Here is a 27,364-nt window from a genome sequence, read left to right as displayed (position 1 = left end):
AACGTCTCCTTAGTATGTGCAAGTAAACAATTTATTAGTAAAAATGTGGTATCATGTAGTCCTTTTCCCTAAAAATTGTATGCTCCTTAACACCACATCAAAAGGTAAAACTTTGTGATGTGTTTCTAGAGATGTAAAGAAAGAATTCTGTACAAAAAGAAAACAAGATCATGAATCCATATGTGAGAAACATGTCTGCATCAGCAGAGTATACCAGCATGGAAACTTCTTTTTATACAGAGGTATAAGAAACGTTTAGCAGGATTTTAAGAACCTCTGCAGGAAGGAATTCCTTCCTGTAATTGTCCTTCCACAGTTGTCCGTGCCTGCCAACATAACAAGTCGTTTCCATAATCCTAAATGCCCTGGGTAAAGAGGATAATATTGCAAGTCAGGAAGGGTAAAGGTAGAGCATAAGGCAGCACAATAATTAGAACTTCTCATTTGATCAACTTGTAGAGGATAAATTACCTTCAGCATGAGGCATAATCTAAAGCAGTATATCTTCATATAACTTGCTTATATTTTGCCTTAGTATTAGAAGAAAACATGAAAGAAAAACCCAAACGTGTTACTTGGCTGTAGGGATTAGGTCAATGCAATTGCACGGCACAGGCTCCTCTGAGACTGGTGGTATCAGTGATACAAACGGTGCATTCCTTACCTCCTATCTAAATCACTCTTAGCATATTTCAACTTCTGGGGAATTTCAGCCCACACTTTTTATTATTTGAAATTTTGTACTCATAGCAGTAAGACACCGCAAGGTTGGAGATGAGAGATCAAATCAAAACTCAAGCTCTGTCTATCAAAAATTTAAGCTCTGTCCTTCTAAAAAGCACAGCTAGGTGTTCTCAAATACAATTAAACACATAACGAGACACAATGAAATCCTCTGAACGATAATGTTGGGACAAGACGGGCAGGTCCTTTTAGATAACAGAGTTTGAAATACCGGAATTTGATTAATAGTGCACAAATTGCTGATATGTATTTTGGGATCCTGACAGCCACGGCCAGTTCATTCTGGCATCTGCTGGAGCACAGACCGTCCCTGTGTTGCAGGGGATCAGGAACCAACCTCAGGCAGCTGGTACCGAGCGCTGTGTGGGCAGCCAAAAGAAGTGCTTCCCAGGAGAAATGTATAAGCTTGGACTGCTATTAAAAGCTGCCAACCCATGTTCTACTTTTCATACTGAATCAAGGCCAGCATTTATGCAAAAGCAATCAGATGCAAAAGTGCTGGCCAAGCAGATACCGTGAATATAAAGAAGGGATAGAGCAGGGCTGCTGGATGGCTACGTTTCCATTCAATTAAAACTTCTGGATTGTGGTATTGGAATTCCTAGTGAAGTGGCAATTTGGTTGGTCAACTAACCGGACAGTCCTCTAGTTCACCTGGCAGCTGACAAACAGCAAGCTTGCCAGAACCCTGCCTTCCCAACCCCCCAGTTTGCTGTCTTGCTGGAAAGAAAATAAAAGCAGATCAGGGCAATCAACTACTTGATTTCTACTGAAAAGAACAACAATCATGCATTCTCAAAAAAAATCACCAACCAATAAACCCCACTAATTCTGTGAAATCTGCATTTTCAGTTAGGAAATTCTTTCCCTGGAAACAGCTCCAGAAACCCCAAATGAATTCTCTGAAATCTGCATTTTCTGTTAGAAAATTGCTTCCTTAGAAACAACCTCCATGTAAGTCTCTCTCCCATTTCAAATTCCATTTCACATTGTGGCACAGTAGGAAGCTATGACTGAGGATCACTGCACACATGTATTAATCTACATATTTTGTTCCCATAACGGAACTAAAATATATCTGGATTGACTTTTTTCTGAAATTGAAAAGTATTTCATTTGCACTGAAACCAACCACCCTAAAAAGCGGTGCAAAATAAGCTTATTTACTAAGGCAATTAGCAACAATTTTGCACCTTGTTGGGTGAGACTCCAGTATTAAATTTCTCCTCTTGACAGGTTGAAATTATTTTCTTGGTTGATAGACAAGAACTCACAAGAAGCCCTGTAATTTGATTAATGTTTTTGGTTCTCCATTAAATATCCAAAAATAGGTGTGTTGGTAAAACCTAGCCATAACTCACTACTCCAGCTGCAATAGGTCTCCTATATTCCCCCCAAATAATAATAAAGTAAAATCCCATTATCAGTAGGAAGCAAGTAAGTTCACACCTTGGCTTCAAAATCCAAAAGGCTTTAAGAGCAAGCAAAAGACTCTAAGATTCCCCCAACTTCTCAGCACAAAGGCCACCTGAAATCTTCTCCCAGGTTTTCATAATAATCAAACTGTGTAAGTACAGACTTTCTCTGTACCTTTTCGCCATTTTCTTCTATAGTTTTTTAATACCTTTTCTGCTTCTTTATTGTAACTATTAATAGATCTGTGCAAAAGATCACTTGTAGTTTGCTCATACAGAAAGACACTTTATTAAATTAATGAGATTATAGTTCTTTGCTTTGGAATACTTGTAGTAATTAGACTTAATATAAGAATTCTCACAGTTGATCAGAGGTGTGAAAGGCATCTTATAATTAAGACCTATATAACACCACATTGTCTGTTCTCTTCAGCTGCTCACTTATACATCAACAGATTATATAGGCTACTTAGCAGTTTGTGTTGTGAGCTCCTTATTAACAAAAAAAAGGCAGAAATATCTTGCATTCCTTATCAAGAAAATTATATTCCCAAGCATTTTTTCTTATATACCATTGCTATTACCACCAAATACAATCTCTATCAGTAAATCCAAAGGACAACTAACATTTAATTGCTGACAAATTCTTGCTGTTTTTTAACTGTGATCTGTATGATTTAAAATTATACGTTTGATAAACTGATCTTTGATTTAGCAAAACATCCAGCAGCTTTGTATTATGAAGGGATTCAAAATGCAGCACCCCATGAAACGAGCAGCAAGAACTTGTCACTTCATAGTGATATCAATTGTCTAAAAAGCAGTCATTTATTGTAGCCATTTAACGTTTAGTCATTGTAGGAACCAGAGGACTAGTATCCCTCCCTTGTAGATTAATACTTTGGCTTTGGGAAGAAACTTGGGATGCACTCCATTGATGTCCAATTATGCAAAAAGAGGCAGGTATGATTATGGATGTCTAAAATGCATTCATGAATTTATGTGCTATCAGTTACTTCTACACTAATTTCTGATACTACACAGACTAGCTTGAGCAGCATGAAACCAAATATTTAAGTTATTCCACTAATATTTATAGACAAAATGTCATTTTTTCATAAATGTTGATTAATTTCACCTATTTTTATACGTAGCATAAGTGCCCAAAATGCATAAAATTCCCAGAGCTATGTTCTACCGTATAGGTATCAAAATAGAAATGCTTTTCTTAGATCTTCAGTTGCTACTGACTGTGAATACTTTAAATGACAGAGAAGGATACAGACGTAAGTTCCAACACATGCTTTGAGCTTCTTCCTTCCAAAAGTCTGTGACTTTCAAAACATGGGTGAGAGTTCTACTCCTCAGTAGACTCTGGCTTGTGATACGCAAAGATGCACGCTGCTTTATGTAGCAGCACATCTCCACATACTATTTCATAAAAGGTGACTCAGAGATGGTAAACCACACTGAATTATGCTATAATGGATGGATAAAAATTCCCCCAAATTTTCTCTCCTTTAATACAGAATGAAGTATTTTGGGAAAACAGAACAAAATAAAAAATAAAAAAAAAACCTCCAAACCCGAGTAAAACTGTAACCTTGGTTTTCTTTAGAATGTAATAATAGCTATTTCTGCACAAAGGTATAGTGTTTACTAAGAAATCTGCTCCTAGGGTAACCTATTATTACTTCAGCAGTCTCCAGGCTCCAAAAGGAATAAAAAAAGTTTCAAAATGCAGGATGTTCATGAAATGGAGAAATGGATGATGAATTTGTGCTACTTACTGCATCTTGACAATTGCTTGCTTTTAATCATAAACTGAAAAGACTGGACAGAGCAGCCACTTGGAAGCAGGGCCAGTCTGAGGAGTAGGTAAAGGAGGCGGCTGTCTAACCTAGCAGGAAATAAATAACAGCAAAAGAAGCAAATCTGGTAGCATGGAATATCTATTATTCATCTGCAGTAATTTGTTGCCTGGCAAGAGCTGATTAATCCAATTTTGAGAGCATTTTATAGTGAGTTAAGAAGTTTATAGAGGAAAATCAGTAAAAACATTCTTTCGTGTTCTAGAAATAAGGTGAAGTCATCACTGAAAATCAGTCGTCTTTGGTAACCTGGCTGGAGTTAAACAAATCAATGGTCAGTATCTCACTAACAGCTGGAGATGGCAATGTTGAAATTTTGTATGACAAAGGTCTGCTTCACTCTCAGATGGTACGGGAGAAGCAGCAGAAGAAATGAAAGGGAGGAGCTCTGGTTTACTGCAGCTGGTCTGGAGTGTGGTGAAAGGTCTTCCTCACAAAAATGGTGGGGAACAGCACAGCTAAGGTCTGAAGCGATCATCAGATAATTCCTCCAGCATTCCGGGATGCATCCTGGGGCCTCCAACATCAGAAGGACATGGACCTGTTGGAGCGAGGCCAGAGGAGGCCATGGAGATGATCAGAGGGCTGGAGCCCCTCTGCTGTGAGGACAGGCTGAGAGAGTTGGGGGTATTCCTTACAGTAGCCTGACCTAGCTGAAGATGCCCTACTCATGGCAGGAGTTGGACTAAATGGCCTGTAAAGCTCCCTTCCAACCCAAATTGCTGATTCTATGACACCAAAATCACATTTGTTATGGCAGTGACTGACATAGTAACACACAAACTGGTTCTATTGTCAGCATTTTGCAATGGTGTAAATTTGTTTTAAATTAAATTAATCTCACGGGCAGGACACTCCCTTTTCAGCTGATCAGCATATACAACATAAAACCATGCAACTTGCTCCGTTAACAATCCAAACACAAGAAAAATGCTCATACATTCACTGGATCTATATTTGGTTTTGTGCCTGCTTTCTAAAAATTGACCTACAAAAGGAAGATTTTCCTAACAAATGGAATTCATGTGCTGGTTAATACACTAGGGAACAGACAGAATTTCTACTTCATCCACCAAAGCAGAAAGAAGAAAAACAATCTTAATTTTCATCTTTGTTTTTGTTTTTTTTTCTGTGCAATAGGACTAAAATTAGCACCAATTTCGTTCATAATTAAAACCTACGTTTATTGATTTTGAGGGATGTGATGCTAACTAAAGTGAAAAGTTTTGTTCAAAAACACTGACTTGTCAAGTAAAGAAACAAATCTTTTTAAAGAAGTAATCACTCTTATAATTGTAATGTCTAATAAAATAAAAACTCAGTTCACTATTACTCTGACTTCCTATTATGAGCTACAATTTATACCATATTACAAATCCTCCTAAAGATAATAAATTTGACATAGAAAAAAAATAATACAAAATTTAATTACATCTAATTTGATTAAATTAGAACTTTAGGACTTTTCTGTAATCTCATTTAATTTGAGACATTTGTAAAACCGCATAATTACTAACAATGCCTAAAACCCCTCATATATAAAGTTATAGACTTTATCAACTGTCTACCTTCCTCTCCACGATGGAAGAGATGAGAATGGAAATCTCATGTTCTGGGCCAAATTCTGCCATAGGCAGCCACTTTCCGCTCTGCTGATCTGAGCCTGTGTTACTTCCAACGACAGTTTTAAAGGCAGAGAAAAAATAGGGCATAAGGAGGGCAGAGTATTTCTACCACTTGCTATTTCTCTGAAAACGTATGGGAATCTCATTGCTATTTCTCTAAAAATGAAAAAGAATCTCGCTGCTTGTCTCATCACATTTAACCTAAAAGAACTGCCAATTCACACTAGTAAAACCTTTTCCTTTCCAGGAAAGGAGCTTTGTTCTGCCATAAGCCTGGGTCACACCTTCTGTTCGTGGCTGATATCGCTGATCTTAATACATGTGGGATGGGACGGTCATGCTCTGGATTGCCCAACTAAGGAGTTAAATCTTCACTCTGCTGGAGGACCACAGCTGAAAACCTACTTTAAATGAACTCCTCTTGTGTGCTTTTTATAAGGTGCAATTTAACTTAGCTGAAAGCCCCAGGTACTCAAACTCGAAGCTTTCAACAGGAAGAACTTTTTAGAATGCCGTTTTTCTCTTTTTGCCAACAAAGCTGACTTTGTAAGTTCTCTGATGATTATTCTCAAGACAGATTCCTCTGAAGAGATTTGATGCTTCCTTCTTGAAGTGTTTTGCTAATCATGCCTTTTAACTTTGCTCGCTGAAGAGAATACACTTAGCCAGCCACAGAAATTTACTTTGCCTCAAGAACTTTTTGCAGAGGTACAATCAGTGGGTCGAAATGGCAACTAGTTGCTATTGTTGACCACCAAGCAGTGCTTTCAACCACTGCTTTCTCACCCCTCAGGAGGGCTAGGATTTTTTGTTTGTTATGCACCTAATGTATCTTCAGAACAATCTGAGCAAAGCTCTCTTCCCTTGACTTGCCTTTCTTCCAATCCTTGTGTGCTGCAGAACTGGCTTTTAAAATACCATCACAAACCAACCAGTAATGACAAGAAAAACAAATCTAGTTTTGAGAAAGAAGAGCCACCACTTTAACACAGAAACGGTTTAGGCAGATTTTTTAAATGAACAGCAGTGCTAAGGCTCTCTTAAAGATTTACTCACTTCAATGACTCAGTATCTCATGGTTTTTTCTCATTTTTTTCTGTGCCACAATAAATCAGGCTGTGAAATAAGCTTGGTTTAAGTAGCAAAAACATTATGATTTCACATTTAGCAGCATAAAAATTGCCTTATGTTCAAATTCATGCTTCTCAGTGAGGTTCCCAGATACCTTCCACAGAGGAGAAATTTATTATTAGAAAATAAAAATGCTTCATAAGGGCAAAGTAAGGCTTGCCATCACAAACCCTGATGAGTATGTATTAACGAGATGTCAGAACCTGATAAATTTCAGGTCTGTATTTGGTATTTACTAAATTAAGTTTGTGGCAACAGCTGAGATTATACATAAATTAACTTACCCAATTTTGCTTGGCAACCATTAGAAGTTTCCAACTTGAATTTCTAAGTAAGCAACCTCCAGCAGATCAAACCAATGAATTCCGGTTAATGTTTACTTTGGGTTAAAATGGAATTGAATGTCAGTTTTAGTTTTTGTTGTTTGGTGTTTTTTTTTTAAATGGCTGGAAATCTGAGAAAAATCTTAAAATGTTAATCATGCTGAGCTATTAAAAGGTTCCCATATTAATGTTCATATTCAAATAGATAACAAAATAGGAAAAAAAAAATCAAAAAACTGAAGCAAACAGTAAGTTATATGAACAGAAAACAATTTCTGAAAATTAAAATTTAAACATTATTGACATGAAATCTGACAATAATTTCAAATAAAAATATACATATCTACAACATTTATTACAGCTTTAGTTAGTTATGAAAATAAACATTTCCAATTTAAGAAAACGCTTTTTTGCAAAAGACTATTTTTTTCAATTAAGATTTTAACAGTTCTACGTATAAATATACATATCTACAACATTTATTACAGCTTGCTTTAGTTAGTTATGAAAATAAATATTTCCAATTTAAGAAAATGCTTTTTTACAAAAGACTATTTTTTCGATTAAGATTTTAACAGTTCTATGTATAGAATTTATAGTTGTGTCTATTTATGATTACAACTGTGGTATATGTATATGCATTGTATCATATTTGAGACAATGAGTGAATTTTTTTTAATGAACCAAAGCAATTAAAAATCTACCTCCATCCCACAGCACCCGTCTTTGGATAGTATTCCCATAGTTACTATTTAATATGATTTCATTCTTGATATGTCATAACTGGTTTCTAAGGGCAGCCTCAAAACATTCTGCTTCACTGTTTTAGCTTCATAAATGAAAAGAAACCTAAACCACATCAATTAATGATTGCTGAAAAGAAAGCTTGTTCTTTGTAATCTTTAAGACAAAAGGAAAAACTCAAATGGCATATTCCAGCAACACATATCCACTTCAGACTTAGGAGATCTTACCAGAAAACATGGATCATATCTTCACGCCCATTAAAAATAACATCCTATTTCCACAGGTTTCAGAAGCAAGAGAATAATTTATTCATGAGGGAAGCTAAATATAAAGCTTGTATTAAAATATATTAATTAAAAATTGCACTCTGGAAGTAAAGCCTTCAAAACCTGCAACTGTGCTTGGGACACATAGCAATGAATGAGGAATACAAACCTTTTAGCTATAGCACTGCTCAGAAAGCCTGAAGATATCAGAGTGAGCATTCATAAGACATTTGTTCCTTTACTTCAAGACACGATGATGAGCATTTCTTTTAACACCTTCCTACATGGGTATTTGAACATCCAGGCATTTAAAAACAGATGGGAAGGGGGAGAGGCAAAAGCCTTAATGTGACCAAAATAGCAATTTTTCTTAAGGGTTTCAAGAATTTGAACAATCACTCTTCAGGTCTGACCTAATGGGCTTGAAATGATACCCAGCACTGAGCTGGGAAGTAAACATATTTTAGCCTACATTTTGAAATACACAGAGAGTAGCTGGGATGCTCTAAGGAAAAAAATTACTGCCAGAATGAGTTTACATGTTAGGTTTTATTTGTTTTGAATGTAACCTTTATATATTACAAACCCTTCTGTAGGTGGCAAGCAGCCTGCTTAAGATGTTTCTTTTACTTAAAGAAAAAAATGTTAAACTGCATACCACTGAAGTGAATTCTTTGATATATTGGTAATAATGTTCTAGCAGTAAAGAATGGGTGGGAAGAATGCACCATTTTTCCCATCTCATCATCTTTTCACAATACTTAAATATACTTTAAACACAAGCAAATAAAAGGAACATTTCTTATGAAAACAATTACTAAACTGATAAACATGATTCAGTAACTGAAGAATATTTAATCTGTTCTTTTTATTTGTCCATTATACCAAGTACATCAGGGTGGCACAGGAGCATCTTCCATTGGGTGGGAGTGGGAAAATGCAGTGTAAGTACACAGGAGTGAAAAAAAATAGCATGCACATGCTATCTCTGCCTCCTGCAATTGCTATATATATACTATATACCGTTATGCTGCATGTTTGTATTTATTTAGTGCTATATATGCAAAAGCAAAAGTGACTATTGCTAATGTTCATCATCTGGAACATCCAAGCTCACTGATGCTGACGTCAGAACAGCATTGAAAAGAATTAGGCAAGGGCAGTACCCAGCTTTATAGCCCAGTTCTATCAAATACAGAGATTAGGGTAACATCAGGAAGCTGTTTCTTAGCTAAAGGCACGGTGTACCAGGCACTCTCTTCTGTGTGCAAACAGCAGGCTCAGCCTAGATGGTTGACCGCAAGGGTAACGCACGAACAACAGAGTAACTGTCCACTATTCTCAAATCCAGTCAGAAGGAGAAGCTGCAGCAGGTTTGCTGCTGCCCAGCCTCGTCCCAGCCAAGGCAGGTTGTACCCACCAAGGAGACACAGCTCCTCTCTGATGGCTTTACAAGCCCTTCTGAATCTTAGGGAATAGCACACATCTCTACTGTCTCTCTCCAGCTCTTGTGAAAACTAGCTTTCAACAATGCCATAGAGTGATACTCTTTTGAGAAGCAGCAAAGAATATCCAGGCATGTTGTTATATTATATTTATATATTATTGCTGAACCATCCCTACATGGAAGTTCCCATCCACATACAGAAATTCCACTTGTTATGCTTCAAACACCCTCTTTATAAGCTTGATTCTAAGGGAAGACATTCTTACGGAATCCTCAGTGCGAATCACTGTTTTCTTAGCTCCCAAATAATATTTATTCATGAATGCAAGACACATCAGCACCCTCAGATAACTGCAAAGCAGATGCCAAAATCACCATCATAACCAGGTTTCCATATAAACAGTAATGAACTATTTGGCTTGTAGAAAAATTATACACTAGCTAGTACACAAAATAACAACTTCAATGTTATATCCACAAAGCTCTTACCAAAAGGGAAAATATATGTGTATTTTATTTTTTAATATTAAACATTCACAGAATGTTTATTAAGACAAATACACAGCCTCATCAAGATGAAAGACTTGGGAAGACTTGGGAATTTTTAAAATTAAAAAGAAAACCATAATGTTAATAAGACTTAATAGCATAACTAAATATTTAAAATACATCTACGAAAAATTCTTTTAACATCTAGATAGCTAAACAGATCCTTCTCTATGACACAACATCAGCTACCAAAATTTTGTTCTGCATCAGTTGACTTAATCAAAATGGACTTTTTTATGCTCTCTTACAGGTTCTGTCTTCTTCATACATAAATAATATGTATTTCTTCCGAATCAGCTGGCTAAGCCAGATAAACAGAAATAGATGCTGCACCAGATTTTGGCTATATTAGGGATCATAGTTCTCCTAAGAGAGACTTGAAATGTACTGCTTTCTATGCAAACCTTCTTACATTTTTTATATTATGCAATTTGAAATCCATGCCAAATGGAAAATCAAACAGAAAAATTATTTCATACTTCCTAATGTTGTAGAGTTATTCAGAAGACAGGTCCTACAAGAAGACTACAGCTACTTTGTTCCAGCTGGTAGCACAGAGAACAATCAGTGAGGCCAGGATTGACTACCATGGGGAAATCTATCAGCTTTGCTTGCTTTTTATAGCCAGATCAATGATGAGATTTGTGACCATTCTTTAAAATATTCCTTGATGCTTAAGTTTGCCTTCTCAGCTGTTGCCACAATTAGATCTTGCGGGCATTGTGATCATCAGTCACTTCAGATTCATTACAGAAATATCCATTCACAGACACATTTTTAGACAAAAAGGCATGTAGAAATAGCAGCTAAGCTCTGTAACTCTTGGGGTCATCATTCAGGAAGCTTTTTAAAAATTACTTTAAAATGTTTTGAAATTTAGATGAAAATAGATGAGAAAACAGTAAAAAAAATAATTGCTGGAAGTCCCTGAAATGCTAATCAGAATTTTAAATTACTTGATCCATTCAACCCAAGGATGACTACCACATTCATGTTTCTCCTGCTTCTTTTGGAAAAAGGTCTGATGTCCAATGCTTCTCAATGAAAAAAAAAATCTTCCTGAAGCTGTAAACAAAGAGCTTTGTCTTCCCTGATCATTACAAGGAGGGAGACATGAGCATGGGTTCTACAATAAGAGCATCAGAAGGACTCAAGCCACCAAAGCATACGCTCTTGCCCTTTTTTTTTCTCTTGGAATAGGACAGAAGCATTATACTAACCTGATCTTTTTATTTAGCTCTGACTTTACTGATTGCCAAAGTGGTAAGCACAATAGCTTGACATAACCCCCAGAAGTGTTTAAGCAGCCTGTTCAGCAATGCCTGAACATAGGTTTCACTGTCACTTACACAGCCTTTGCAAAAAGAGAAAAGAACCATGACAACAGAGTGTGCCTCACTCTTTCCTCTCAACTGTAATGACATTCTATTAAGACGATGGCATCAGAGTCCATCTTTAAAGTATTGGTCCCTGGCTTGATCTTTAATTTGATTAGTTTCAAATCCCAAAGGTTTAAACTGAATCCTGTGCTTTTGCAAAAGCAGAGCGATGCTAGATTGCTGTATTAAACACAGATGTTGCTGGTCTGCACAGTGATCCTGAAATCATGTTTTTCATTTCTTGTTCAAAAACTAGTGTGATCTCTAAACAGCTGCTTTGTTGAGTCCCACAGGTAACTCCACTTCATTTTGAAAGAAATAATTCCTATATATAGTGTCCATATGTTCCTTTTCTTTCAAAAGCTTAGTGGAAAATAGGTAAACAAACAAAAAATCTCTCTTCAAGCTACAATTTATAGGCTATGCCATGCTCCTATACAGATGCTAGAAAGTCTTCTGTGAAGACCACAAAGTAGAATCCCACAGTTGTATGAAGTTGGTAACAGGGGTCAAAAATCTCTCAATTTACCATTGACCTTCAGGTGTTAAAGCCAATAGTGCTTATCTGTGTTTAAAGCCTGGCACAAGAGGAAGTATCCTGCAATATTGGGGCCTTCATGTAGGAGTTCAGAGAAAGCAGTAATGGATTGAAATAAGATTTTACCTCATTCACATCTGCATTACAAAAATAACAATAGCTCCAAGTCTGTGAACAACAAGCATTTGAAGAAATGAGGTCAGAAATCTTATCATTCTAAGTTAAAGATTACCTTCTCTATTTTTCTTCAGTACATTGCCACACAAAGTGCAAGATAGTATTTATTTCATTCTTAGACAAGTACAAAAGAGTCTCCTATCTATTCCCCCAGTTCAAGTGGAAGCTCCTACAGTATTTGATTTAATTTCTTGTATTACTTTTTTACAATTTTTGCTTGATTTGATTCTTGCATTTGTGCCTTGACAGAATATCATAAAAAATCTGTTCAGTTTAGGATATGGCAAAAAAACTTTGAGGTGCCTGACATTTGATCCTAGCTAAATTGGTAAGTGATAAGCCAGGAGGTTTAGTCTCAGTGCCCGTATGTCACATCTCAAAACCAGGCCACACTGCGGCACGAATGGCAGGTGCTGCTCAGCACAGCTCCAGATTGACACACTGGAATGGCCTTGGGAGCTTACTCATCTTTTAGCACTGGTGGAAATATTCATAGCTCGGATATCTCCTAAGAAAAAACAGCATTTTCAAATCAAAGGATACTTATAGACAACTATGAAATCAGCTTTTTCTTAGAGTCAGTGATGTATGTGTAAGGATCGCTTTTACCTGAGACAGTATCCTATATGACAGGGACAGCTTCCACCCAGCAGGTTCTGGTCCCATAGGTATGAGAACAGAACACAGACAGGCAAGAGCAGTGCAGGGTGCAGACTTCCATCTAATTATTAGGGGTTTTTTTATATATCTTTATATATTCTTTTCCCCTATTAAATATGTCCTTATCTACACTTGAGACTTTTGTAAGACAGTAAAACACTATGTACAGCACACAGCTACTCAAATGCCACGTTTGAATATGTCTATTCACTGTTCTAAAACTGGTTGTAAAAATTATCTCAAAAATTCAGAAGGAGAGAAAACTAACCCTGAAAGCACATAATCAAGTTCCTAACAATGTAGGAGCAGTAGAAAGACCAATGTTTTTACATTTAGGGATACATATTACTACTGAATAAAATTAACCTGTGTCTATATAGTCTGTTTTAATTCGTGTGCATCATAACAGTAGCTATTGCAGAGAATCGCATTCCAGAGGTACAGATCCTTTCATGTACTGCCATGCACTTGTTTGATCGTGCTGAAACCTCCCGATGGGACTCAATGCTATTCTAGTTCCTCACCACACACAGTTTCAGACCAAATCCCACATTTGCCTTTCACAAACCAATGGAATGTATTGTAGTGCATCCTAAGTCCCCAGGTTTCCACCACGATCTTCTGCAGCTTCAAAAGCTCCCTATGGCCACCCAGTTATCCCATCTCCAACTCACCCTCAGATAACTCTGGGGTCACAAAAGAATGTTTGCTGTTCTCTAAACCCCATCTGATTCCAGAATGGAAACATTTTGTGCCCAGAAATGCCATCTTAAATAAAGTTTTGTGGGGACTCTAAACACACTGCTTGCAATCACATTATAAAGAAATGCATTTCAGTTGAAAGAACTTTTCTTAAGGTTTTCTCCACACACACAAGTGTGTCCTGACAACTTTACAAGGAATGAAACAGCTGTTATAAGTAAAAGACTATGAAATACCATGGCCATGGCATTAGTAATCTGATACATAACTGCGTGATTAGGAAGGCTATATCATTAGCTCATTGCACTGCACAAAAACTTGCCAGTGGTCTTTGTTTCCTTCTTTAGGTGATTAAAAGAACAGGAGTTCTTTAATTCTAGCTTTTCTGACAGGAGGATTTAAAGGCAGGATAGCTGGAAAGAGATATTACAAGATCTGATATGATGGATCAAGATAAACTAGAATGTGACAATATGAAATACCTTTGAAGTTTAAAAGAAAATTATTTTAACCGAAACTTTTTCTCTGTTTTTTTTTTTTTTTCCTACAAATAATGAAGCAATGTAGTAGAAAAGTTATGAAAATTTTTAAAAAAAGAGCCCACATGTCGTAGCTCATATGATTAGTGGGTCAGATTCTGTTAGGCTGTTGCCTGATGCTGAGGTGGTTTCCCAAGCCATGCAGCACTCCTGTAAGCTGTGTAACCCTGCTAGGCAGAACTAATCACAAAAAAGCAGAGGTCTTCATACCCTATTGTGTACGAACTGCCACCATTTAAATTACCACAGCTTTGATTGGCTCTGATATTGCACTGAGATTGAAACGAGGGCTAAGATTTCTACAATATTGTAGATCCCAGTTTTAACCTTGGCTCTAGCCCTGTGACACAGTTCAGCATTTCACATTGCTTTGCAGAGACTGAATTATATTTTTCTGTTTCTTTGTTTCTATTTTACCCTTTCCTTCTACAAACTTCCTGCTGAATGAAATCTGATGTTGCCGTCTTGTTTCCTTAAACCTCCTAAGAAACTGTGTCCAACCCATGCGGTGCTTTCAGGCATTCTGCCAGCTGCTCAGCTCCATGACAAAAGCACTTGCAGATGGAACTTTTCCCCGCTCCTCTCAGGAGCTCAGCCGTACGGGAGGAGATGGGTGAGAGCTATTCCTGTGGAAAACGAAGCAGTGACTGCCCGGAAGAAGCTGACTATGTGGATAATGATCATCTCTGATATTTCTTCATCATTCCTGGAGAGCACAGCTATCAATTCGTGCCTAATCTAGACAGTATATTTCTAACAGAAAGTCCCCATATAGCTGGAAATGACAACTGGGAAAGCTGATTTACCCAAGCTGCTCCGCTAGTCCCTGTTCCATGACAGAACAGCTAATATGCTGACAGACAGACAGTTTAAGGCTGAGCTGTTACTTGATCTCATTATGTGCCAACTGATGCAAGTTAGCAAGCAAAGTAGTAAATTGTCATGCAGACAAACAAAACTTTTGCAACAGCTAGTAGAAATAGTCGCAAGCTAAAGCAAATAAACTTTCATTCTTCTGTATTCTTGAAAAGTAGCTTAGAAGTTGACCGGTGACACTATAGCTTCTCCTGGAAGAATTTAAATCAAAGCTGCTATACCAGAGAAACACTTTGAAGAACAGCACTTTGCTAGTTTTCATGTATGTTTAAATTCAAAATTCTTAGTGATTGATTAGACTCAGTTATATCTAGGTCAACATGTTTTAATACAGATGTAGCCATTTGCCTGAGAAGTGCTTGGAGTGACATTTATTCCTGATTCTTGTGCAGAAAACTAAGATGGTCTGACTCTGTTCCTGTCTAGACAAAGCAAAGCAGAACTAGATTTTTGTGGTGAAGCATCAGCAATAATGCCCTAGACTGTCAAAGCCTGTGGGATGATTTCACAGAAGCAGTGCTGTCTTAGTTCATCCATAAGACAGTCAGTTCTAGCTGAAACTTGTAATCTTAGAGAAGCAGGAAAAGTAGAAGAGGTCTATATTTGAATAATATGGGGGGTGCCTGCACTTTTAAGCCTTCCCAGCATGATACAATTGAAAACAAAACTGTTTGGTTTCAGATACAGCTTATTCCGCAGTATTGAATTAACAACAAGAAGTAAAAAGTAAGAAACCAGATCAGTGTAAATCCTGGAAAACAAATAAAATATTTACCATTTTATTTTTCCCTGCACATTTCATTGACTTTGAAAGTCAATTCTTTTTCCTGGCTTCATTTTGACACTTCATTAGCCAGTGGGTCATCACCTTTTGCTCCACTGAGTAGTGGTTATTTTTCATGCCAACACAGATAGAGGATTCAGCCCTGATTTGTATTGCAGGTAATAAATGGTAATTATCTGCACCTTTTTTTCTGATGTGAATCACTGTCTCTGAATTGGAGCAACTAAATCTTTGTAACTTTGATGACAGTGGATTAGACTATAACCAGTCTTTCTCTGGTACACTTACTGGGGCAAAGACTTAGAGGTCATGCATTCAATTTTGTGTAATTACTGTCAGTTTAATGATGAAGATGAAAGAAGATAGTGTATACTTAATCAAGCAGATAAGCATATGAAGCTTCTGCATTAAAGATTTAATGGGACAATAGACACAGAACTGGAAAATGGACAGTGGGCACAACACGTCCTGTGGCTGCTCACGCTTTACTCAGAATGGTCAGGACAATGCAGTAAATGCTTTCTTCTTTTTCCTCCCTCCTTTTTCTGAAGATACCATAATGAAAATCAGGTAAGTAGAAAGCCAAGAACTACTTCAGGAAATGTAGTTAAATTTCACAGTTTTCCTTATAGAAGGAAATACCAATTGTGAAAGGTGCCAGAGTAGATCCAATAGAGCCTGAAATTACCCACAGAACAGAAAACATTGACACAACAGCTTAAGTTTGTTTTCCATGACTGCAATGGTATCACAAGTAGAAATGAAATCTGCCGTAGTTCATATATTTAAAATTCACAATTTTTATTCTATTTATCTTCATGAAATTGGTGACCACTGTGGTGTCTACAGTGTGCAAAATTCTACATTTCCTCATACTTGAAAGGGCTACAGCCTTAGGACTGCTTCTTACTAGAGCGAGAGGCTCAGCAGAGGTGTCACATCTAAACCCGCACAGGCTGCCTGTCCCTTTTATGTCGTGTGTCCCAGTGGAGTTCTCCTGCCCAAACTTTACCTGCATTATCATGCTCTGTGGGAAACAGAGCAAGCAGAGCAGCTGCCAGAGTAAAAACACTTGGTCAGGGCGTCTTGTAATACAGCTAGTACAATGCTACCCAGAAAATGATAGGGCCACAAAGTCTTCCTATGAAAGGAGACAGCAAGAAGCAGAAATATATCTTTCTTTAGACATCTATTAAAAGAAAATAGTGATGATTATTGAAAGACATCACGCAGTTATTCAACTCCAGCTAAGATTCTGATCTAAGATATATGACCTCAAACCAGGATTAGACTCCTAAACTAAGGAGGAATTTAAGTTTAATATACATCCTCCTCTTCATCACGATGATGTCCTTTCTTTGTGCTCACTACTGTAAACTCCACTTCCTACTTCCCTTCACTGCACAGAAGCAGAGGTACTTGCCTCAGAGCTGTTGATCTCACAACATCAGGTTAAAACATACTGTCTCTGTATCCAGCTCTAAGGTCACAAACAAGGTTACAGCACAGCAGCAAACTGGTCCCAGGTCTCTTGAATCTCAGGCTGTGTCCCATTTGCTGGTCTATTTATCCATCAGAAAGCAGCACTGGTAAAGAGCAATGAGTCTCAATCTAACTGGATCCTGAAGATTACTGTATTTTCTAGTTTGCACAGATTAGGTCACTACAATGGTGATGGCAATTCTCAGCTATATTTGAATATATGAACGGGAAATGTAAAGTTCTGTCACTCATTCTACAAGCTCATGAAATTTCAAGGGGATACAGTTCTAATTACCTCTCATATCCAATTTGCCAAGATAAGTAATAATTTCTACTCTTCTATTAAATGCAGATGTAAGGAGCATGTCAAACAGCTCAAGAGTACAGTGCTCCCCAGATGCTACACCTGTTTCTCATATATCATTTTCCTCTGTTTCATCGCTTCTGTTTACCAGAAGGTTATGAATAGCTAAGCTTTGCCACCAGGGAAGGTCATCTCTGAATGATCCTTATTACTTATTACTATTATTTACTTACATTTTATTAATGGTCCGCAGGCTCTACTCAGACTGTAACTTGGCTAAACATTATAGAAACATATGGTGAATGTCCCCTGCTGAACATTCTAAGCAGAGAAACAGATAATTGGCTGGAAAATGCTCTACTGGAATGATTATGAAAACTGGGTGACATATTAGTTCCATTTTTTCTACCTATCCTTACTTTTAAATATTTGTCCACAAATCCAAATTTTAGGTCTTACTTCTGTTGGCATTTAAGCTATAATGATGTTTAAAATAAAAAAATAAAAGAGAAAAGAAATAGGGATTAGGACGATAAAAGAGAAGTTCAGTGAACCAGTGACAAGGTAAAGAGGAGATGAATTGCTTTGGACTTCTCGAATCCTTTGGGAAGGAGCTCCTACCACTGTTCTTGATGAAGTTACACAAAAGTGTGTTGACACATTTATTTATACAGAAACAATGGGTCTCTTGTCCTATTATTAGAAACAGTTTCAGCCATAAATTCTCCCTGGATTTTGGACTCATCAACTTCCCCACAGATTTAGTGGGCTTCAGGTCTGATGTCAAGATTCGGAGCCATCTTCTAAAAAAGAGACTTAGTTGAATAAAGTCTGCATTAGATCAAAAGTCCAGGGGCTTTGTAGTCACCATCAGTTTGTTCAGACCAATGAACAGGACCTGATGCACAGTTCTGTGAAGAAGAGTGCTGCTGTAGAATACAGTATTTAGAGCAATATTAGGGGTTTTTTGTTGCATCTGGTTAGAGCCTCTGAAAGCAGTGGGACTGAAATCCCAGAGATAACTGAAGGCAAACAATGGAAAGGTACACTGTAGTTTTTCTAAACATCAAATAATTGTAAGATAAGCCTTGGTAAAATATCTCACTGTGTCATTTCTATTTCTGAGTGCAATTTTTCACTTTCTGCCACGATGTCTCTGTTTACCAGTACAGCACGAGTGGTTAAATATCTCTTGTCTGCAACATCTGTTAAGAACTGGAGGGGTTTCAGACTGTGAACTGTAAAACTCTGATAACAAGACAGTAAGCCTGGCCCAGTGACCCAAAACAAAGGAAGCAATGGATGTAAAAGGGTAATGCTGGGAGAAAGAAGGAAAGTTCTGAATTAACCTGGGATGATTATGTGTTCTGACAGAATGAAGTAACTCCTACTTGCTATACATGGCAGCAGAATGGAACAAAAACAGATGTAGACTTTGCATGCAGTAGGTAATAGAGTATGTTCTCTCATACATGAGTAAGTAGAGCTGCTACAATAAATTCTGTCAACAGCCACTAAAAATACAAGTAATTAGACATATATTTAATATACCAGATTTAATACATATCCTATGGAAAATTCCATAAAGGTATAGCATAAAATCACAAATGAGTACGCACACTTTCTGTAAGATGCTTTGTTATGCTTATCTACAGCATATATTATTATTATTATCCCTATAACAGCAGCTCCTGGTGCAGCTTTGCACCATCCACACATCATTTCTATTAAAAACTACGGAATAGCCGTATAAAGAAGGGGTTGGTTTGTTTTAATCTTCCAGTGCCCCTGCTGGCTCTCCTGATTCATACCCCTTATAGCTAGAGGAACCAACAGAAGCTGTAACCCACATATCACTGGGTTCCCCTGGACAGGGATCTCTTCCTTCTCCCAGCAGGATGATTACTTGTCTACCTTTGATCACTCGTTTTCACTGGAGTCTGCTGGTGCTGTCGAACAAATTTATGTTACCTTGTAGTAGTAACAGCAGTAGCTCCCCAGCTCAGGCACCTCCCTGGCCTCTGATAATTTCACCGCAGTGAAATGGAAGGCAAACAAAAAACTATGCAAACAAAAAACCACGCAAGCAACATGAACACATCTCTAGTGACTGACCACAGAACCCTTACTGCTCTTACAGCAGGCATTCACGTTGCCACCGCTACACAGATATTAGCCTTACCTGAAAGCAAGATTTATATGACGTGGTTTAATAACTCCATGTTGATAGTCTTCTCTACACACTTAGAAGTGCATTACAATCACCTTGGATGGCCTGTGCAATGCTTGGTCAAACTCACTCAGCAAAGAAAAGATCAGTAGGATCCAAAGAAACAAGTACTGCTTTCACTGGTCACTTAGAGAGTTCAAGGGTTTTCAGGCAGATCTAGTAAAAACATATTGGCAACAGGTTTCAATGCAGCTAAGTGCTCCAAGAACAGGACAGTCAATAGCGCTGCGTCCTCGAGCAGACTTTGACTACTCACACTATTTTCCTGATGACACCCAGTAACACTGGGAGTCCTTGTGCCTCATGATATCTGCCACTCAGAATCTTTCTAAGGTCAGGATGTTGTTGCCCATTTTTCAGCCTCGGAGTTAACAACAAAGTACCACCAGGCACTGGGATAGGTCAGGCTCATGGCACTGAAATCCCAGACTCCTGTGCATGTGTCTCTCTCTCACAATCACTATCACTTTCCCCAGAGCTTGCTAATGCCAAATACAGCCACTATGTTTGCATATAACCTATGTGAACACACACCTTCAGACTTGGCTTCCTGGCTAATGGCTCCCTCCTGGCTTTGAGGATTAAACTTCACTGAAAGGCCTATGGAAAACCCCAAGCACTTACAGTTCCTGCTATTATCCTGTATTTGAGGACCCCAAAAAAGTAGCAATACATTTGAAAGGTAATCTTTATATGGGGAAGAATGAAAGCCTGATGCAGTTAGTGCTTTTAAACAAAAGTGTGTGAGCTTGTGGAAAAGAACACAAAAACCCAAAGGAAACTAATCTTTTAGGGTGCATTCTACCCACTCAGACCGTCAAGTTTCCATTCGCCTGTCAGTTTTCCTGTGTTAGTTTTAAATGTTAGCGATTGTTAGCCCCAGGTAAATATGGTCACAATGGTTGTACCTTTTCATGGGGAGAAAAAAAAAAGCATGGCACTTGTTCTTCTACTCAGGAATTTACTAAAACTGATTTTGAACTATGAGAACCATTTCTGGGTTCTAATTTGAGCTGAGTCTCTTAAAGGACCAGTCAGTTTATTAGAGCTCTGCAGTCTGGTTTGCACGTTTGGGAAAAGGGAAGTGATACTTGATATAAATGTAGGTTGTCAACATTCCAAGATGATGATGGTTGAAATTCTGGTCATCACCAGATCTCAGAGAAATAATGTCTGAAAATGTCATGTTATTGCTTGAAAACATAGTTTGAAAACATTGCTTGAAAACAGATAGTAGCATCAAGTCCTGAAAGACATACTAAGTGAAAACGAAAATAATAATCCCCCAAATGCCAGTGTAATAAATAATATTACAGAAAACATTTTAAGAGATTTGAATCTATGCTCTGAAAATTTCCGTTTGTGACAATCACTTCAAGACATCGGAAGGAGCCTTTTCTGGAATTACTTTTACAAATACTTCTAAATAAGTATTCTCAACATGTAATAATCTTCTTCTACTATATTGCTTAGAGCCCAAGTGTTGGCTATCATTCTGCTCCAGGAATCATCTGTTACGAAGGAACTCCAGCAGTTTGCTGGCTCACCATGATGGAAATGGTACCCAGGTTTGTGCCCCAAAGAAAGCTGTCATGCAGATGGAAGTCTGACTGTTGTCCCATTATCAGTGTAATTACACTGATGTATCAATGTGGGAAGGAAAACTACTTACTTGAGGAGTTTCTTTGGCTTAGCAGCTGTCCTCTCCTGATATTACTGCATACCACTAATATCAAATGGAATATCTGAGCCTTAGTTTTCAACAGAAGTGCACTGTAGCAAGGTAAAATGTTAAGTTAGGCATGCATAAATGTTTCGAGTGGAGTATGTCTGACTGACAGGCAGAGAAAGAAAAGTCTATTTATATAAAAACAGGCAGTATTGATGGAGGCTTCCTCCTCTTCTCTTCTGCCTTTTCTTCCCCAGTGCCTTGCCAAAATACCTTATGCTTCATTTGCGTGGTCTACAATGGCAGGCAAAGAGCAGTTCAGTCTCAAGTCCATTCAGCCTTGAACTTTCTTCGAAAACTGGAAAGTTGCCGATGTCTCTGCAAACCATTGGGACTCTCACATTCTTCACTAAACAGTTTCCCATAAGGCATCAAAGGAATATTTGACTGCTGATGACTCACCCCATGATCAGAGAGATAAAGACTCTGCAAGCCAGTTAGGAGAAGATAAAGATCAAGCCAAACATCATCTGTCCAGCATTCAGGACCCTCTTTCTTCACCCTTATCCATGAAGAAAGAAAGTCACTCACAAAGGACTAAGATTATTGTACAAATTGCCCTTGATGCTCAAGGACAGCCTTGGCTGCAGTGACCATAAATCGGTGGAGTTCAAGATCCTTAGGGCAGTAAGCAAGGCGCACAGTGAGCTTACTACCCTGGACTTCAGGAGAGCAGACTTTGGCCTTCTTAGGTATCTGCCTGGAAGAGTACAATGGGATAAAGCCCTGGAAGGAAGAGGGGCCCAGGGAAGTTGGTTAATATTCAAGGATCACCTCCTCCAAGCTCAGGAGTGATGCTTCCCAACAAAGAGGAAGTCATGGAAAAATGCCAGAAGGCCTGCATGAATGAAGAATGAGCTCTGGGACAAACTCAAACACAAAATGGAAGGCTACAGAGGATGGAAGCAAGGACAGGTAGCCCAGGAGGAATAAAACAGGAGACTTGGCTACCTGGGATATGGACAGTAATACTTAACTGCAATACTTAACGACCTTTTTGCCTCAGTCTTCACCAGCAAGTGCTCCAGCCCCACTGCCCAAGTCACAGAAGGCAAAAGCAGGGACTGGGAGAATGAAGAACCACCCACTGCAGGAGAAGATCGGGTTTGAGACCATCTGAGTAACCTGAAAGTGCACAAACCCATGGCAACTGAGGAGATTCATCCATGGTTTGTGAGGGAACTATATCCACTGGTGGATGAAGTTGCCAAGCCACTATCCAACATATCTTGAGAACTTGTGGCAGTCCAGTGAGGTTCCCGGTGACTGGAAACAGAGAAACATAATCTCCATTTTTAAGAAGGGAAAAAAGGAAGACTGTATTGCCCTGAAGTATCTTTTAATATTGTTGTAACAAATAGACCTGAAACACTGCAAAATTTGAAAGCTGTTTTTTTCCATTTTACACACTCTTAGAGGTCCTTTCAGCCATTAGCCTTAATGTCTGTTGTGATTATGTGGTGTTTCTGTATCTTCTACAAAATGTCTGGCTTGGAGCAAAAATATTGTAGTATGTCAAATAAAACAAATTTAACACCAATTAGCTGCACTAATTGGAATGACAGTGACATTCTGCACTACACTTAATAGTGGATATATCTTACAGACAAGAAGCCTGACAATTGACTGAGATTCCCTATTTAGATTTATTATATTGTTTAGAAATCAAACCCCTAAAATTGAAAGCATAGGATTCAAAATGTACTAGCACAGTTACAGTATTTTAAAAATGTTTTAAATCTTTTTACAAAAGAAATTTTGCTTATAGAAGGACCTTGACAAAGTAGTTGTCCCCCTACGCTTTGAAAGAAGGATCTCCTTTTGTTTAACGTTAATGTAAAAAAAGAAAAACACACTACTGACTTAAACCCAAATATGTTTCCTTTGATTCTACCTTGAAATTTACTTTTATTTTATAACAACATCTGTAATTATTTTATAATTAACATCTACAACCTCCTCATCTCAGGGAGATGAGAATAAGACTAGGTATAAAACTGTTGCTTAGTCTTTTGGTAAGACTAAGTGTCAGATCCAGTGGAATTTTTGTAGTGTAGACACTTGTTCACTAAAAAAAAATCAATCAACACTAGCAAGAACTGTGTAAGAAAGAAATAAATCCAAAAGAAATAACAGTCAATGATAACTATTAACTGGATTAAGAGCTGCCTTGGGATGGAGGTCACTCCACAGGTAGAAAACAGAACCCATTCTGGATAAAAGAATATTTTCAAAAGTCAGAATTTTGGGAACAAAACTCTGTGATTCTTGGTCAACTCTGGACAGCAATCACAGACTGCATTTCTGAAGAAATCTCTGAAACAGACACCTCAACTGTGACACAAACAACTGACTTAGATGAATAGCTGCAACACCTTTGGCTTTAAACAGGCATCTTGTGTATGGAATTTCCCCCAGCGTAATTCCCTAAGCATCAAAAACTGAGAACAAAATCAACATGCCTAAAATGAGGATGTTTAAAATTCAGATCTCAATCTTTCTGCGCTTTTTCCTTTCCCTAGCAATTAAATAGGATAAATGTTTAATTAAGAAATGTTAAAAAAAAAGCATACTCCACAGAGCTAAGGACATAAAAAACTTACAAGGACAAAAAAGTTCAGAGTATGTCTGCTATGTTAGTTCACCAATGATTAAATTGGTTTAAATATTAGTTATAGTCAGAGCTGTGCAAAATAGACTTTGTTTTTTAGAAATTACACAGAACTTTTCAATTTCATAGAATTCTGCACTGCCTCAGTTATGGGCTTCATTTGCAGTGCTGATTAAGTAGATTCTTGCATCAAAAATGCAAATGTATACATATTTTTGATGCAAAACACTCTTTGCTTGAATGCTGTTACGTCTGCTGCGATACCGGCCTGTTTGTGCTCAACAAATTTTTCTGTGTTACTGAAACTTCACAGTACATTATGGGCTCAAAACAGACCCACTTGGGGATAAAGAAAACATCCTTAAAGTTATGCAAAATATTCATAACAAAATGCAAATACTGTTTACAGTTTTCAGCATCTCAGTATAGCAACTCATATTCTAAATTGCAACCAGCTAGAAGCTATATGGAAAACTTTTTAATCAGTCTCTGTGCTGTATACTTATATCGTCGTCTTGTACAACAAATGTTGCAAAAAGGCTGGGCCCAAAATTAGGTATAAAAATACTAGTTTTAGAGTCAGATAGTGGTTTTAGATACATTTAATACTGACACATTCAGAATGATATTCATTTTTACTGTGAAGATTTCCTGAGAAGGGCGTTCAGCCAGAGGACTGTTATCTCTGGGGGAGACAAAACCTATAGTTAAAGGATTGGATTTTAATCCCACCGATGTTAAAATTGAACCAAAAATGAATTGGGGCCAAAATAATTATTCACATCACACACTGCTGGGTAGTTATAGATTGATGCATTTACATTTTTTGACAGAATAAGCAATGTCTTCTGAGAAACATAAACCTCAACTTCTTTTACCCTTGCCTCACTGCTGAATACAGTTGTTGTCACTGCTCACTGACAGAGCGCACACACATCTCTCATCCCTCCATGCCTATTTACCTTGCTGCCTCCCTCCCACTAAGTGAAAAGTCCTCCACACTTAGGACACAATGTTCTGTTTCCTAGCATGCCGCATCAATAAGCTAATGACACTTCTGAGAGTCTCTCTTGTGGTCAATTCTACCTCCTCGAGAGACGTCCATAAACCTGACTGCTTCTCTCCGCTGTACCCAACTCAAACTCACTGGTTCACAAAATGATTCTGGAGAGCGAGAAAGAGAAAACAGTCATATTGCAAGAGACTGTCAGCACATGAAGCTATATGGATGAGAACTCCACCATAATAAGATCCTTGTTCAATTCTGTGCCTCAGGTAATAGCCATTTTTCAGAGTAGAGATAAGTGAAGTACATTTTAGAAGTATATACTAGCACGCAGGGCTTCACTGGGGTGAAGTTTACCTAGACGAGTGAAGATGGCTGCTTCCATGAAAATTATGAGGCCCTAGTCTCAGCACGTCAGTTTGCTGAAATTTGTTTCTTTAGAAAATTCTCCCACACTTGTTGTTGGATATTCCTTACTTTTCCAGTCTGAAAGTGTATAGTGCAGATGGTCCCAGATAATTTCAATTTTCAGCTCTGCAAAGGGCAGCCACCACACTGGACACTGAAATTATGTGGAGAGAAACACACTAACTGATAGAATACTGGATGAAATACATGGTGAAAGCAGATTTCAGAATTTGCTCCGCAGGTGAGAAAAAATCTGAAGTCCAACAGAAACCTTTTGGTTTAAATTAAGCATCAGATCCTACCTGATCTTTCACATCTGCTCCTTTTTAGACTCGGGCACCTGCAACTGATCCTCCATGAAAGCAAGCTGACTAAACTCAAAATGAAAGAAAATTATGACTGTGTTGGCACTGGATTGTACCAAAATGGCAAGCTACATCTTCATTAGAAGCAAACGCTTTATTAATGTAGGAAAGCTAGTATGCTTTGTAAGGAAAATAATTTCATGGGGACAGATGTATGTTTTATATAATTTGGTTCCTTGATTATACAATGTGCTACAGCAAAAATATAGTTTTCCTGATACAACAGAATTTACATTAAAGGCTTCCCCTGCATAACTTCATCAGTGGGACCTCTTACCTACCTTGATGACTGACAATTAGCTGAAATTGGCAGGGTACACCTCTCCTCAATTGTATCAATCTGGCTCAAACTGAAAACAAATAATAGTGAAATTAGTGAGCAATGACCAAGACCTGGTTTGGTGAATAATCCTAGTAGTAAGCAATACCTAAAACTAATCCTGGCGTAACTCTTCAACCAGGTGTTTTAATAATATGCATAAACAGATTTCATTCAAAGGCCACAATTTTCTAACAGTCCAACCAAACCAAAGACATCAGAGGTAGCATTCAACAGATGCACTTTTATACAATTCCAAGGTCTGTTTCCTTTACATTTAGTGTTTTAAATTTTGTGTCACAAGAAATTGTGCTTGACCCTCAGATTTGAGTCTGTGTGGCTCATAGATAAGTAGCTGCAGGTCTGAATCCCTTCTTCGACAACACAAGGGAACAGATCAAGAGACTTTTTATCTACTATGTCAGTGCTTTGCCAAATGCAGGAATCAAGAACACTCAAGATTTTTCAGGGCAAAACACATTGTGAGCTCAAGGCAAACACAATAACTAAATGAATGGGAGAAGGCAAGACCTGATACAGTTCACTGAAACCCATAAAAATGAAGTTTATCCTTTTTAAATTGCTCCTTTGTGTAAAAGGGATTATACTGCCTATGATTTAGTGCTTCTTTAAATGGTTGCTGCTGTAAAAGTAAGATTACAGAAATGAAATTATCTAGGAAGAAAATACAAGGACAGATGCAAAAAGCCCCCCAAAGCACCTGAAATAGTCTTTGCTGAGTTATTTAACATAGCTGTGTTCTTGTCCCCTTTTGTAACTTGTGTCTATGCCAGTTTATGATTATCTTATTCTCAAAAAATTCCAGTTTAAAAAAATGTCATGTCACAACAGCATGTACATTTTGTCTTACAATACAAAAAAAGTATTTCAGTCACAAAGTAGTTTCTCCTGCTTCCGCATTTTAAAAAGTTAGACATCTAATTCCACCCTGTATTTAATAAGCATCCTTTAAATTAGCTTTATGTGTTTGTAAAGTGGCATTAGAGAAACCTGTTTTGTAAGCTATGTCTGCTCGTTCATGGCATTTCTGAAGTGACTTCTTAGGAGACTACTCATAGTTATTATACGGTCCACTTTACAGAGACGTGGGCTGAATTTTGTTAGTGAAGTGCCGTG

This window comes from Calidris pugnax, unplaced genomic scaffold, assembly GCF_001431845.1.
Source record: "Calidris pugnax isolate Ruff unplaced genomic scaffold, ASM143184v1 scaffold38, whole genome shotgun sequence".
Lineage (NCBI taxonomy): Eukaryota > Metazoa > Chordata > Aves > Charadriiformes > Scolopacidae > Calidris > Calidris pugnax.
This window is presented reverse-complemented; position numbering follows the sequence as displayed.